The sequence below is a fragment of the Athene noctua genome, chromosome 1 (genome assembly GCF_965140245.1).
Source record: "Athene noctua chromosome 1, bAthNoc1.hap1.1, whole genome shotgun sequence".
Taxonomy (NCBI): domain Eukaryota; kingdom Metazoa; phylum Chordata; class Aves; order Strigiformes; family Strigidae; genus Athene; species Athene noctua.
This window is the reverse complement of record NC_134037.1, coordinates 84,173,980-84,189,644: the sequence shown is the minus strand read 5'-3', so window position 1 is coordinate 84,189,644 and position 15,665 is coordinate 84,173,980.

Sequence of the window (15,665 nt, the reverse complement as noted above, 5' to 3'; positions counted from 1 at the left end):
ATTGTTGAAAATCACTAGCCAAATGCTGATTCTAGTCACAGTTTTGGGAGATTTATGCTGGCTTTGGACAAGTGTCAGAAGCCCAAAGAGCAACAAACTGAGGCTGTGGTGGGGATTTGTTCTAAGGCCACTCCATGTCTGACACAGGTGCTATGGTGTCTTTCTTGCGTTTGCTGCATCTGAGCTGTTACTGTCCCAGTCATCCACCCCATTCATTTGCCATACTTTATCAACAGCAAATAAGTGATGGTGGAGTGAAAAAAGAGACCTGTAGCCATGTCAGGTGCTCGTGTTGGTGTTTCAGTGTGAACTGCCCTTCAGTATTGGCCAGGCACTCATCTGGCTGCTGCCACTGGCTGGGGTGAGGGGATGTATGGCAGAGGACAGGACTGAGACCGTTTGCCCTGGTTTGGGGAAGACCCTGTCCTCTAGCCCAGACCTTGGCATTAGTCTCACCACAGTTTCTATCTATCAGCACACTCTCTTCTGTCCAAATACACGTGCAGAAATAAATGAAGAAGTTTTAACTGGCCTTTCAGCAGGCCAATCGCTTAGCATTATCATCAGGCAGTTGACCATGGGCATGTTTGCCAGTGACCCAAAGGTGGGCAGAGTCCTTTTCTTTCTCTCATGTAGCCTCCTACAGATGGATGCTGCTGCTTTCATGCCTGTGTGTTGCAGGGGTCCGGGTGACACGGCTGGGTGCAGTGCTGCCTTTGAGCAGGAGGACCGATGGGCCTGGGCAAGGTGCACATCCCCCTCTGCTTAAACCCTGTCTGGTGAGCACTACTCTTAACCCCATGCTGTTTCTCTTATCAGCAGCAAAGGGATTATTGATGAGATTCTCAAGGCTGACTAGAAGACTGAACTATATAGCTGTCATTGAAATTAATGACAGTTATATGGTTAAACCCACCAGCTTTGGGAAAGCCAGATTCTCCCTGTCTGTGCTTGTTTACTGGAGAGAACCTCTGTAAGAAGTTATAAAGTAGCAGAGGATGCAGTAGTATTCAGTTGCTGCAGAAGCTAAAGAGAATTAGACGATATTTTTTTTGCCAGATTCCCAGCTGCTGTAAACTGGCTGCTCTCTGCCAAAGTCGATAGAACTATACCAATTTGCTCCAGCTCAGGATTTGGATCTTTCAGGCTGTATCAGAGAATCTGCCATTTCCCTTTGCAGGCAGGTGAAACACTAATGAATATGGAACAAGATCTTGCAGTCAGGGGATTTTAATAAATAAAAATATATTAACAAAAATCAATGCAGGGCCTTGCTCCTGTCAGCATTTGTTCTGTTTCTGCCCCCCCGCCCCATTACTTCTTTGTTCACTGTGATTGCATCTGCATCACTATGGTAACTAATGAATGATTATTTAATTTACCAATCTCTGGATGCATCAGTTTAGTGTTTAAAATATTCCAGCACTGTCTATCATAAATATATGCACACATACAGTCACACACAGAGGAAACACTATAGGTGCTTGATATTCTTATTTTAAGCTAAACCTCGCTCTTCAAATGGGACATGAGAGCTTTACCTGCTGTGATGATGGCCACAAGCTAAAGAGTATGTGCAGACAAACACAGTTGTATTATTTCATGTTTACTGTCAGTATGTGTCAGCTGTCAGCTATCACATCAGAGATGAAGAAGGCAGCACCGTTTACATCCCAGAGGATTTCTGCCCAACTCTCAGGTCTTAAAAGTTACTGTGTTTTCACAGGAAGTTTTCAGAAGAAAACTGGTATTTCATGTTTGTAAGAGCCAGTCTAAAACTGTTATTTTGGAGGAGTGAAAGGGGAAGAACAACTGTCACTGGCTTTTCAAAGGGACATTGGGCCTTCAGACATATGAAGCCTTCAAGAAAAGGATAAGTAATTGCTGGAGGCATGCTAGGGCAGCTACATGCTCTTCCTTAGGTGGGGACTGACTGGAAAAGGTATGTCAGCATCTACTTTCATGTTTTCTCCCAGCTCCCTAGCTATTTCAGTGTTTTGATGAGCTGGAGATTTTCAGGAGATCCCTAGACACCCAGGTACATTTTTGCTTGGAGGGGACTCAGTTTTATTCTATCCTAAAGAATAGTACAGTTGACATTTAATCTGCAAAGGGAATACTTTCTCAGTAGAATATACTCCTCCTACAAGTGAAGCAAGTAGTTTCAATAAAGTTACTGGTTTCTTTTTTTTTTTTTTTTTTCCCCGTGACTGCTTGAGGAAATGGGCATGAAAGAGTAAAGGGACAAGAGTGACAGTATACATCCAGGCATGATATGCTCTTATGCCTGTTGAGTAGCTGCAAGAGAAGTGACATGTTTCCCTCCTGGAGCTGGTGGGACCTGAGACCAGGCACCTTGCTTAGGGCCTGGTGAGGAAGGTTTGCCTGGGCTTGAGGAGAAGGGGGAGGTTTCAGGTACTCTGGGAAGAGCCATGAGAAGTTTAATGCTAGGCAGTCCTCCAGTTCTGCTTACACAAAATCACAGAATCATCTGGGTTAGAAAGGACCTTGAAGATCATCCAGTCCAACCGTTAACCTAACACTGACAGTTCCCAACTACACCAGATTCCTCAGCTCTATGTCAACCCGACTCTTAAACACCTCCAGGGATGGGGACTCCACCACCTCCCTGGGCAGCCCATTCCAACGCCTAACAACCCCTTCTGGAAAGAAATGCTTCCTAATATCCAGCCTAAACCTTCCCTGGCGCAATTTGAGGCCGTTACCTCTTGTGCTATTGCTGATTACTTTGTTAAAGAGACTCATCCCCAGCTCTCTGCAGCCTCCTCTCAGGTAGTTGTAGAAGGAAAACTCAGCAAATCAGACTGTGCAGATACCTTGTTGCCCACAGGATGCAGGAGGTAGCCTGCTTCTTTTTTGCCTGTCCTTTGAGTCATCCTGGGGTGCTCAAAGGTGCGGGCATTTGTTCCCACCTCACTTATCTGGGATGTGCACCTATGTACATCTGCAGACTGTATTTGTAATGGCACAACTCAGAAACAGCTGTTTTGCATAGGTGAAACCGAAATCTTCTGGGTATACTCTACTTGCCCAAACCCTGGCTCCAAGAGTGGCTTCTGACATGGTGGCTATGCTTCACTGCCATTTCACATCTGAAACAGCATGACCAAGAACTCATAAATCATGTCCTATTGTTAATATATAGGTGCGCAGTGATCCAGACAGGTAGTTTTATTGCTGGTTACATGAAACAGTAACTGGATGTATGATGGCCCTCAGTTAACCTGTGGTAAGGTGAAAGCAGGAGCACTAGACTGGAATGAACTGTTATATCCCAAGGTTGATTTAAGGCTAAAATAGGACCTAGATCCACCCAAACTGTGAAACTGTGTAGTCCCTCTGCAACAAGTGTTTCATTTCATTTACCCTATTAGAAGCAGGCTGCTTTAAAAAAAAAAAAATCTCATTCCTGAATCCTGTTTCCCCCCTAACTGTGAAGCATTAGAGCCCTGGTGAAGAGACAGATGAAGTATAAACCCTGCAACTTCTCAGCTCCTGCATCTCTCTCCCTCTAAATTCATTAAACCTAGATCTCTGCTCCTAAACTCCAAGGAACCTCATTTAATCTGGTCTTGCTTTAGAAGCCCCTACAGTTCAGGACGTGCCCATTATGTGCACTGATGCTCACCTGGAAGCTATTGAGTGTCCCAAAAGAAAATTGTGGCCGTTTTACAGGGATGAGTCATCTCTAACAGCTGGGTGAGACATGATTTTCTAGTTGTACACAACTTCAAGGTTTAAAAAAAACGTAAATCGTTTTCTGTTCCATATAGGGCTGAAACCAAGTTCCTTCTATTTTTATGGGAAAAAATGCAGACAGAAAGAAAGATCCTCAATTAGCATAGCCAACAGTTCATTAATCAACTCACATCAGGTGAAAAAAATTCAACATTGCTGGCCTCCCACATTCCAGAAAAGTGCTCTGACCACAGAAATATCAGGGATCTCCTTTGCAATCTTCAATTTTTTATGCAAAATGGAGCAGTGCCAACCTGTGAAAGTGAGAGGCTGACTTTGGTAGGTAGTTAATAGCTTGGTGATTTATAGTACCTGCTGAGAACATAGGGGTCCTAAGTTCAGGTCTGTGAGAGCCCAGGACTTTAAGCTATTGTCAATTCTAAGCCTCTCTTGGGTTTTGATCATAAATCACACCCTAGAGATGAAAAATCTTTCCTGACAAAAGTTCTGGCAATGCTGCTATGTTTCCCTGCAAAACACTTGTTTCAGCCACTTGCTATTTTCTGATAAAAAATTTCATTGAAGAACTTAATGAACTATCTCTAAGTGTTTGGCAGCATTGGTTCTTTCAAAGAGCTTAAAAAAATTAAATGTATTTTACAGTATTTTAGATTGCAAAGTCTTTCGGTAGGTTTCCAAAGACCTTTTTCTTCCAGGTTGGTCTATTTTACATGGCTTTGTAGTATCTGATATGTATCTTTGATATCTTCGCTCTTCAGAGGACTTTTAGGACATAAGACTCTGGTACACTATGTAGTAAAAAGAAAAGAGAATTTCCAAATCATGAAAAATTTACACTTTCATGTGGATGAAAAATGAGAGGAAATAGCTATTTTCTCCCATTTTTAGTAGAGAAAATGAAGAGAAATCTATTAGAGTACTTAATGCCACAGGAAGGTCTGGGGCTGGCTGATGACAAAGGATAATTTTGGTGGCTTTACTGGTATCCACATGGGCAGATTAAACATTGCATCAACTGCAAAAGCAGAGAGGCCATTCTAGTGTCTGTAGTAACCTCTGTCATAGACCAGACCTGGGATTCCCCTGCTGACCTGGTTGGGAAAGGAGAAGGTGGCCTGCTTTTCTTCATTCGAATGGATACTATCTGAAAAGCGTGGCTCTTTTTGCTCCTAAGCAAGCTGCCCTGCTTGTTTTCTCATCTGAGGACTCTCCCCTGCCTTCAGAAGACGTCTGCTCAGAGAGCTCCTGTGTGGAATTTCCCATCTCTTAAACAAATGAGAAAGGCTGATGAATCTTTAACAAATCCTTCCCTTCAACTATTTGTCAGACTGGGGAGATAACACTGGCACTCCCATCCCAAGTGCTTTTGCCCAAGACAAGACCTAGCTCAGCTACTGACAGAGATATAGCATTTTTTATTTTGCCCAAGAGACTCACTTAACCCATCCTGGCTGCTGGCTGCAGCCCATCATCTGGGATTTGTGTTCCTGATTCCAGCAGATGGACACAGAGCTGACTGAGGGCTGTAAGACAACACTTGAGCCTTACTTCTATGAATAAGCCTAGGAAGAAGACAAGAAAAGCATAAAGAGAATTTAATCTGTTTTTCTGCTTGTGGGTACTGTACCACTGGGGAGAAAATCAATTTAGATAGAATAGTGAGGATGCTGTAGGCAGACTGAATCAAGGAGCAAGAAAGTGTGGTCTTGGCAGAAATGCTGTAAGCATTTCTGACCAGAAGGATATTTCAGAAGCACTATCTGCTCTTTGCATGGAGTGGATTCAAGGGGAGAGCATTTTCTTCTCCCCATACGGAGACCGTCTCTGTGCTGAACAGTAGCAATGTGGTACAGAGATGGCATGGTGCCTCAGCCCTGCATATGGAAAACATGCATTTGGCTTGTGTCAACCACATGTTTTAGCACAGAAGCTATGTTGCCCTGTACTGGCTGTGCTTTTGTTGGCTCTGGAGCTAGCTCAGGCATCTCTGCTCCACACCTCCATGCACAATGGAGGCATTTCCTTGGAGTTGAAGGAAAATCCTTGAGGGACTGCAGCTAGCATTGCTCAAGGGGATTGCCTGCGTGTGTGCATGAGTATATGACTGTTCTGTGTGTAACTAATCTGTTTTGTGCCTTGAGATCAGGCCTGTAGTGTCGTTTCTGTGCCATTGTTTTTTCCCTGGACTTGAGAAAGAGTGAGTTCACCAGCTGACGTATTTTTATCTTTGCTTAAGTATCTTTAAAATAAATCTTTTAACTATTGTTCCTTAAAACTCCAGTGTTCATTACTAGAATCAGCATTTCTAGTTAGTTTTATACTTAGGAAGCACTGATAAAACATGAACAAGGGCATAAGGGTCCTTTTACTCTCTGAGAACCAGCTAGCAGAGCTAGGCTTTGTTTGTGAGCTTCTGAAGTAGCCAGGGACACAAGAGAGATGAGTACATTTTAATGCTGTTCCTCTCAAGTGTAACCTTGGGGTGACTTCTTACTTATAAAACTGCTTGGGGTTCTCTCAAGCTAAGATCGCTCCAAGGCAACACTTTTGATCAGACATGACAGTGAAGTGCATTCACTGAGCCATAACCTTATATGTGTCCTGCACAATAAATAGCAGTCGGATACAGGGGTGATCTGCAGCAAATCACTGCGGGCTATCACACAGCACTGCTGGCTGTCCCATGGGCGTCCCATGGCAGCCGGGATGTGCTAGTGGCCTCCCCCACTGCCAGCTGCCAAATTGGGTTGCAAGTTCCAAAGGCAAAAAGAGCAGTATTCTGAAATGCTGGTTACGTTTTGTCTATCTGTTGGACTTCCATTTATTTCTTAACACTTCAGCAAGAAACAGCTTTGCTTTGCTTTTCCCCGCCCATCACTGGCTGTCTATTATTGCCTGGTGTGAACATTTTCAGTATTCTTTCCTTCTTGCCAAGTACAGTAACAGGGGAAAGGGGAACAGCCTTATGCTGGTGGCAGTCTCTCTGTGGCTCCGCTTCTTTGCAGAATGGGGAAGTGAATCTTCCTTTTTTTTTGCCATTTTTTGCCACATTGTGTTGAATTGCCACTTGATGCTGAGAAAATATGGACTCATTGTGATTTTCCCTTTTGCTGCTGGTGGGTTGTAATACTGCAGTGAAAAAAGCCTGAATCTGTTTCCAAGCTGATGGGAAAAGGAATGTATTGGCAAGCCAGGATGGTGTGTACTGAGCACAAATAATGGTCGATATACAGTTTAAACAGTATATTTAAACACGAGTTTCTGTCTAAACATCAGAAACACTTTTTTACTGTGAAGATGACCGAGTGCTGGCACAGGTTGCCAAGGGAGGTTGTGGAATCTCCATCCTTGGAGATCTTCAAAAGCCATCTGTGTATGGTCTTGGGCAACCAGCAAGTAGCCCTGCTTGAGCAGGTGGGTTGAACAAGGTGACCTCGAGAAGTCCTTTCCAATCTCAACCCTTCTATGATCCTGTGATTATGGACTTCAGGCTGTTACAGCCATAGTTCTGTCAGGTCATAAGGGAGAGAAGGTTTGTGAGTAGAGTAATATTATTTTTTAATACACCAATAATATTGTTAGAAAAAAAATGGACAAACTGTTGGACATAAGCTTTTGTCACATTCTATATGCCTAAAATCTTGGGTATTTTTATAAATATGGTGGCTGTTTTAAGAAAAGATACTGACACTTTTTTTTTTTTTTCCCTTAATATAAGCACATGCATACAATGCAGATCCTGATAGCCCTCACAAGTAAGGAGAAAGGTAACTAATGCCTTTATAACTTAGAAATGTGGGCCATGATAAACAAATGTGGACCCAGATCAGAGTGACCTCTCCCTGATACCAGTAGCTGCTTTTCCCAAAGGAAAGCCCTCACCATTCAGATGTGGAAATGGAAAGTCCTCAGGAAAGAAAAAAGGGGTGTTCATTGCCAGTTTGAGTCAGTTTATCAGACAGTTGCTTCTAGTTAATATAGTCCATTATGTTGAGATGTAAATGGTCTGAAGGACCATTTTTAGCAGAATTTTTAGCACAACTGTTTGATTAGGCTTTCTGAAATGGTGAAGTAGATCCTCATGACATAGATGTGACCAGAAAGATACTCCAGTGAACAATATGTGTTTCAAGCATGAAAAACTTGCAAGATCTAAGGAAGTGAGATGCTTAGTCATCAACTCTGCAAAACATGTAGCAAAGGAGGGCTACTTTGCAACGTCTAGATCAGTGCTGCTGGAAATTGTCTAACCTACAGCCAATCATTGAAGTCTCCGCTTCCTCAGCCTTGCCGTTTAGTTCCATACCTACCTAATGTATTTCTGACACATTTCCACAATGTTTAAATAGCATCTCCTCTCAAATATGACCAGTTTCCCAGAAACTGATGCCCCCTCCAGGTAAATCTGTGACTTGGTGCCAAAAAAAGATTGACTTGAGGGAAATGTACCCAAAGATGCAGGGGTGTGTAAGACAGGAAAAAAAGAAAAAGGCAGAGAGGCCATTTCATGGCTTGGAGATTGACTTCTTTAATGACATTTTCATTAACAGTTCTTGCTGCTAAATGCCATGGGTTTCTCCCTTTAGAGCTGTTTGCATTAGTAATATGTGACTCTACTAAGTGATTTACATAAAACATGCTTCTCTCTTTACAGACAGGAGCTCTGTGCTGGGCCAGAGAAAGAAGGAGAAGGAAGGTAAGTGCACTTTGTAAATGAAGGGTAGTTTCCTATGTTGGGCGATGAGGACCCATGAAAAATTTCCCTCCCCTCCACCACCACCCTGGCCCAAAATGTTTCCCAGTTCAGAGTCCATATTGCACTGAGGTGAATGTTTTTACACAGGTCTGGCACAGACTACTGTGGTGGAGGGGCTGGGATCAGCTAAAGCAGATCAACACTGCAGAGGATCTGTAGATGCAAGTAAATTCAGCTTCCCCTGAAGGGCCTTTTCTGCATGTTTTGTATCACTTCTGCAGTGCAAAGCAGTTCGGGCCTCTGATCCCAGCCTTCTGCATTTCTCCAGCCTTAACTGTCAATATGAATAGGTTCATATTTTGTGGTCTGCCAAGTTCTAGACAGACACCAATATGAAAACCTGACAACTAGAAAACGGAAAGTAAAATACAACTTTTTTCCAACTTCATAAAAATTATTTATTTAATTTCTTTATAAATATGACTGGGACTTGACTTTATGGCTTTTTTTCAAAGTTGGATACAAGGCAGCCTGGACCATTTGTTGCTAAGTCATCCCCTGCGTGCTTTTCTGTTATAGATGAAATGGTTTATGTTGACTCATAAATAAAGAGATGTACAGCTTCTTAGCTTCTTCTCACAATGTTGCGCAATAAATTAATAGGAAACATACTGCTGAGTCTGTGCTCTCAAAATGGATTCCAGTTAAAGTAATACCAAGTGAGATCTCAGTTAAGTTGAACTTTCTAAGAGCTAGTGATCTAAGCTGTCCAATGCATACTTTCCTTGAGGGAAACAGTGACCTCCAAATTGGCTTGGCTCTCTTATCTAAGCCACCTATTTTAAGATGAGATTGTTTTCTGAGGGTTCTTATCTCTCTCTATTGACTATGGAGAAAGATACAGGCGACTTAGCTTAGATCTGAAGAATTTCAAAGGCTATCTTGGTAGTTTGAGAGAATTTTTTTTTAAGAGGCAACAGAATGGTTTGGAAATGGAAGATGCCATGAGTTTTGTTTCATTTTATATTTTCATTTATATTTCTTTTATATATATAAATTAAATATATAACCTTAGCATGTTTTAAAGTGAAACAAAGATAAGATTGTCCATGAAGAATCCTTGGAAAGGGAAAATAATCTCTTGCTTGTGGTGGACACTTAGGCCATTGAAATTATGTTCTAGACGCAGCTGAGAACATTCATTTCTGAAAAATAACATCTTAGACCACTGGAAAGGAAAATAAGGCATCATTCGTACATAATTAAGTAAATCCTTTCTGTTTTTCACATCTGCATGAAAATAGATTTGTTGTTCAGCTCATTAGAAATAAACACTCTGCTGGTACTTCCAAAAGGAGGACTAGCCTGAAGATGCCATTAAGAATCAGAGAAGAAATCAAAGACTTTGAAAGATAAGCACTTTTAATTCATGAACCCTTGTTAATTTGATAGTTGGAAAATATGGACTGTGGATGAAAACTTACACTGGCACCTGGATTCATTTCAGAACAAATGCCAGTAAAAATTCAGTTCATGCCTTTAACTGATAGATTTGATTTTAGAGTAGTAAGGAGGGCAGTCTTGTATTCTTGGTCATGATGTCTTCTGTGAAACTACATGCAGGCCAAAGTGATTTGTCCACATTGGTTTATTTGCTGAGTTTGGGCTCATACTTGTAGTACTACACCCAGACTATCCTTTCAGCAGAGTAAATCATAAAAACTGCAATTCAAATTGTTTCATATTTTGCCTTCCTTTTCTTTATCTAATTTCTACATCAACTAAAACCGTTAAAATCTATAGAGTAAAGTATTGCTGATTTTCCTGGGGGATTGTGCAGATCAATGTTTCTGGGAAGTTGACTGAAATGTAACTTTAAGCTTTTGATTCTTTAAATAGCATTGATGAAATGTTAACAGTTCTTCTGTATCATATCTGTAACAAAGAGGGAAGATTAGAAGTGAATTTTGGCTTCAGCAAATTATATTGTTGTCTTTTAAATTAGTTATGCTGTGGGCATGGTGCCTGTAGTTTGCTTAATCTGTTAAACCTTTTTTAGTAAATTAATATTTTGGACAATGATGAATATAAATAATTTACATCTACATCTTTCATGTTGCATGTTCGCTGAGCTGGATTTTCAAAGGCATCAAGCCAGGATGTAATTCCTGGCTTTATTAGGTTATGAAACAGAATCTAGCCAGAAGATATAATGTCCTCAAGCTGTAACATCATCAGCAACAGAGAGACCTTAATACTGCTGGACCTAATGGAATTAGATTTCATGTACGTTAATGAATGCAAATACCACTTAATTTTTACAGCTTGAGTTGTAATACATTGCATGTGACACATCTGCTACTGAAAAAAATATTCAAATGTGTGATTCTTACACCCAGTGTCCAATTTCAGAACTGTAAAATGTATCCTCTTAGGGAAGAGGGACTGGAGAAACATGCCAGCAATATTACTGCATAATTTAAAGCAACCACCAAAGAGAAATGTTAAAATATGCACCAGGCAATTACAAGCATTGTATATGTTTTTATTCTCCTTTGCTGCTGTTCAACAAGGAGTAGTAAAGAGATTTAGAGCAAGTGGCAACCATAGCAACAAGGAATTTTCAGTTCAACCTGGTACTGTATAACTTCTGGCAGAGAAACACATTTCAGGATACTTTGTCAAGTGTTGATTCTTCCAAAAGATATTTGCAGCACTTTCAGTTCTGCCTCTCAGGCACTGGTCCCATAGAGATACGTGAGAACCAATTTCAGTGCAAGCCCAAGCAGAAGCGATTACAATCAGGTTACGCCAGAGCTGGTCATAGTACTTGTTCAGCAGTGGTCCCTTGGGTTTGTTAATTATCAGGGATAATAAGTTCCATTCTGCTCTCTGTGAGAGAAGAGGGAAATAGATGTGATATGGAAGAAAGTTTCTATCCGTTACCAGTCCCCTGCTCCATCCAGCTGTGGCTGTGAGATGTGCCAAACAGAGCAATGATCCTCTGACCTGGTCACAACAACTACCCTGCTCTGAGGGCTACAGAGGGCCCCCTCAAGCACAGCTCATCAGGAGTGGTAATTACTAGAGTGACCGTGTCCTTAGACTTTTGTATGTTCTTCCTGGCACATCCATTTTGCTTGCAGAGAGCTAGGAAAACTCAAGGGGATTACAGGTGGTATGCAGAACTCAATCATGTATGCAAAAACCCCAGAAAATTTATTTAGTTGATGAGGATCTGGGGGTTTTTTGAAGACAGTCCAGTGTTTAGTCACTATGCATTTTACAAAATAGAGTGGGTATGCATAATATTCGAGATTATGGCAGACATAGCAGTCACGAAGAAGTGTGCCTCCTGAACACAAATTAAGTGGTGCAAAGTCAGAAGGATCTGGGACTCTCACTTAGGTGAAAAAGTTGGCCTTCACAGCTAGACACCAAAATGAAACATCCTTTCCTTCTTGTGACAAAGAGTTAAGTTGCACAGTTAATTCTGATATGAAAACAGCAGCAAGATGACAGGACAACAAATGGTATGCAATCTAAAAGATGGGCTCGATGTTATTCCAGAGAACATGTTAGAAACAACTGTCATTATATGTCAATTTTTTTCTAACTCTGTTGGAGGCAGTCCTTCTACTTTTCCATATAAGATAGAGCTGTTTTACACACTCACTTAAAGCAGGCTGTGGGCTTTTTATTTTTATTTGATGGGCCAGACACAGTAGAGGTACCAAGGTATGTAAGCCTCTTACATTAATAGTCTTGTTTTCCTTACCCTTTCCTCATGGTCACCTTAGGAAGACACTTTGCATGCCCCAGGTCTGCAGATCCCAGGCTGAAAGCCACTACATGATGAGAAATGCCCCTTGAAAGTCCCTTAGCCAGTCATTAATTCATGTCATTGAATAAGCAGCTCCATGCTCTCAGGAGTAGCTGGAGTCCTTTAGTCACTAACCAAGGAACTTCTTATTTTTACGAGTAATTTGCCAATTGCTTTTTTTTCCAGACACGCAGAGTTGGAAATAGGTCCCAGAAACGATGCATGTAAAGTACACGTCTGACCATTTTATCTAACACTCCTTTGAAGGTTACTTATCACGAGATGCTGTGATAGCACATAGATCTCCTCCACCTCATTACACCTTAATTTGAGATCCTGACACATAAAATTGTTTCGTAAATTATCTGGAAATAACTGTGGCTGACTCTGCATCCCAGAGGGGGAAACCTATTGCCTTTTGGCAAGACATATAAAGTTACCTATGATCAAGGCAGCACATTCTTAAATACTTTATCTCTGTATGTGCAATCACTGTATCAAGTTACAACAGCAGGAAGTAGAAGAAGAGCATTGCCATCACACTTAAGAACATAGATGTTTAGAAAGGAGTGAATTAAGTGAGTCAGAAATCTAAGATCTGCTACTTTCTTAAAATTTTTTTTTAATTCAGTAATACCATTTTTTGGACCGCCTGGGATAAAAAAAGCAGAAGGTGGGTACTATTATTTAAGCAAAATTCCCAGCAACTATTGCATGTGGATAGCCTTTGTATTGTGCAGATTGTTTTCCTCCACACACATACTTTGTTTCTTGCATCGGAACAGTTAAAACATATCCAGCAGAGTTACACATCTGCATAAATATTTGATAACTCCAGTTGTGCAGCCTACACCATACTCTGACCCTTGGGCATGTAGTGCAAGTAAATGTGCATACCATGTGCATACCACCCGTATATAAAACGTTAAGGTGATCAGGGAATGTGTGAGACTGCCTGAAGTATCAATTTAAAGGAACAGCTCTACTTGTGCTGTTTCAAAATCAGAAGAAAAATATGTTCTTGTTTTGTAATTAAAGATAGTTACTGTTAAATGATTTCACAATATTTGTAAATTAACATGAAAATCATCATCTTCTCATTGTCACTTCCATTATAAACACCTGCCGTTCAAGAAATCTTTCATATGTGAAAGACTCTCATCTTTAGAAATGTAACAAGATAAGGAGAAGGTTTGGGGCATAGGATGGCCTAAATACCATTTTATTTTTTAGCAAGAGCATTGTTAGTCATGGATTTAATTTATCTTGAAAATAGATGAACTATAATTATAGCTCCTAGAAATACATACTGAAGGTTTTCTATCTTTTATTTTCTGCTAAATATAATTTTGAATCTAAAAAAAAAAATAAGCCGGCTATTTTTATTTTGAAAAAGCTGTCTCTGAATGTATATCAGTAGACTCTGTTCTTCCTGAATCACTGAAAAATTGAAATATTAAAGTTGAGAGATAAAAATCTCATTTTTTTCACTTCCTGTCCACATCCATCTTAAATGCAGAAGACTTGAAGTCATTCTTATAGGTGGGCATAAGACCAGGATTTCCATCCTGTGGAAAATTCTGATACTTCTAATTTTTCTTCCTCATGACTTGGAATGAAAATTTGAGACAGTTGGAGAACTTCCAAACTTTTCAGTCTCACATTTACTCATAGTGCTTGTTTATCTGAAATAAATAGCTTCTTTTAATATATTCCCCCCCCCCTCCCCCCCCCCCCCCCTTAATGTCTCCGGAAGACTGAGAATCTGAGTCTTGTGGGATTTTTACTTCCAGCTCCCCTGCTTTCAATTTTTCTCTCCAGGTTGAATGTCTTGACTGGATGGAACCCGTCTGGCCACACCACAGTCATGCACTGCCCATCTAGGTGCAATGTTTCAGCTGAAGGAGCAGCATGAGAACTGTCCTCTTGGGAAAGCTTATGTTGTGCCGAATCCTTGTGTGTAGCACTGCAGCAATTCAAGTGGAGGCAGCTTAGTGCTGAACTGACACACCACAAATTCATCTGAGACGTTTCTATTCAGGTTGACATGATTCAAAGGCCTTTCATTTCTGTGTTCTAATGAAAAAGTGAAAAATTACTTTTACTCACAGAAATTTTGACTTTATGAAGAGCTGCATTTCCAGTTATCAAGACGAAGACATTTTTCCTGAACAGCGTAAATCAAAGTTGTTTTCCTGTTTACAAATATCCCAGCCTTGCCTACTGGGTAGAGAAAGCAGAGCATGTCCTGCCGTATTTCAGTGTAACTGCTCACCCTCAGCTGTCCTCCTCAGCCTGGTTGAGGGTAATGGGAAAGAGCCACATTAAAAAGTCATAATAAAAATAACACTCTCTTTTTGCTTTTCAGAAATAAGAAGATGCATATAAAGAGTGGAATGTGCTTCTTTAACATGTATCAGAAAATCTAGGCCAAGTCCTTGGCCTTCTGCCTGCATATCTTCCCTGCAACCTGTTCTAGTGCCTGGGGCCATTACCAAAATGAAGGCGATGGGCACTCCCAGTGGGACCCTTCTTGCTGACCGTGAAAGTCTCCAGTCTCCATGAGCTGAGCCAATCAGCCTGCACATCCGTTATCATTAACGGAAGAAATAGGCCCTTTTATGGCTCAGTTCATTTGCCCTTTCCAGGCCCCCATATTGGGACACGAGCATAATGCCCTGCAAGTGTCCGTTTACTCCCCTGTCTGTGCTGAGACTGAAGGCGGCTATCACAGGGGTAAAGCTCTGTTTTGTTAAATCAGTCAAGGAGCCTGTGAAGATATCTCCTAACTCCAGACATAAGGAAGTATGACAAGTATTTTAAAATGGGTAACAATCCATCATTATAAAGGCTTCACTGAAATCGGTTTGTTACTTGTTATGTGTTGTTGCATTGACAATGTTATGCTCTTAATGATGTACTCTTAGCCTGAGAAGTATCTGTAACTGTGAACACGTGAGATTCAGATCCAGGAACCAACACTTTATGAAAGTAAAACATTTGCCATCAGCTTCAACAGAGCTTTGCTTTTTATAGTAAAACTAGCTGGATATATGAGACTACCACTCACTATACTGGGGCACCCATAAGTAGTTTTGGCTAATGTCTGATTTCTAAATGGCCTGGTCTGTTCTACACAGAGGCATCCAAGACCCATCAGAGCTCTTGCACATGCATCCCTAAATCTGAGAAAGTACATTTATAATGAGCTATCTGAGGTTGTTATGATTTTTAATTTGCTTCTAAAGGTGAAGTCCTCAGTGGCAGCTCAGAGCTAAATTATATGGACTGAAGGGTTTCCAGGTTTTTGAACACACAAATGAACTTAGCAGCTAAGGAAATGTTCTTCTGTCCCTGGTGGAAAACTGACTTTAAAATGAAGCAGAGGGAGAGAGGGGTTGGATATGGAGTCTCCTGGGATAGATG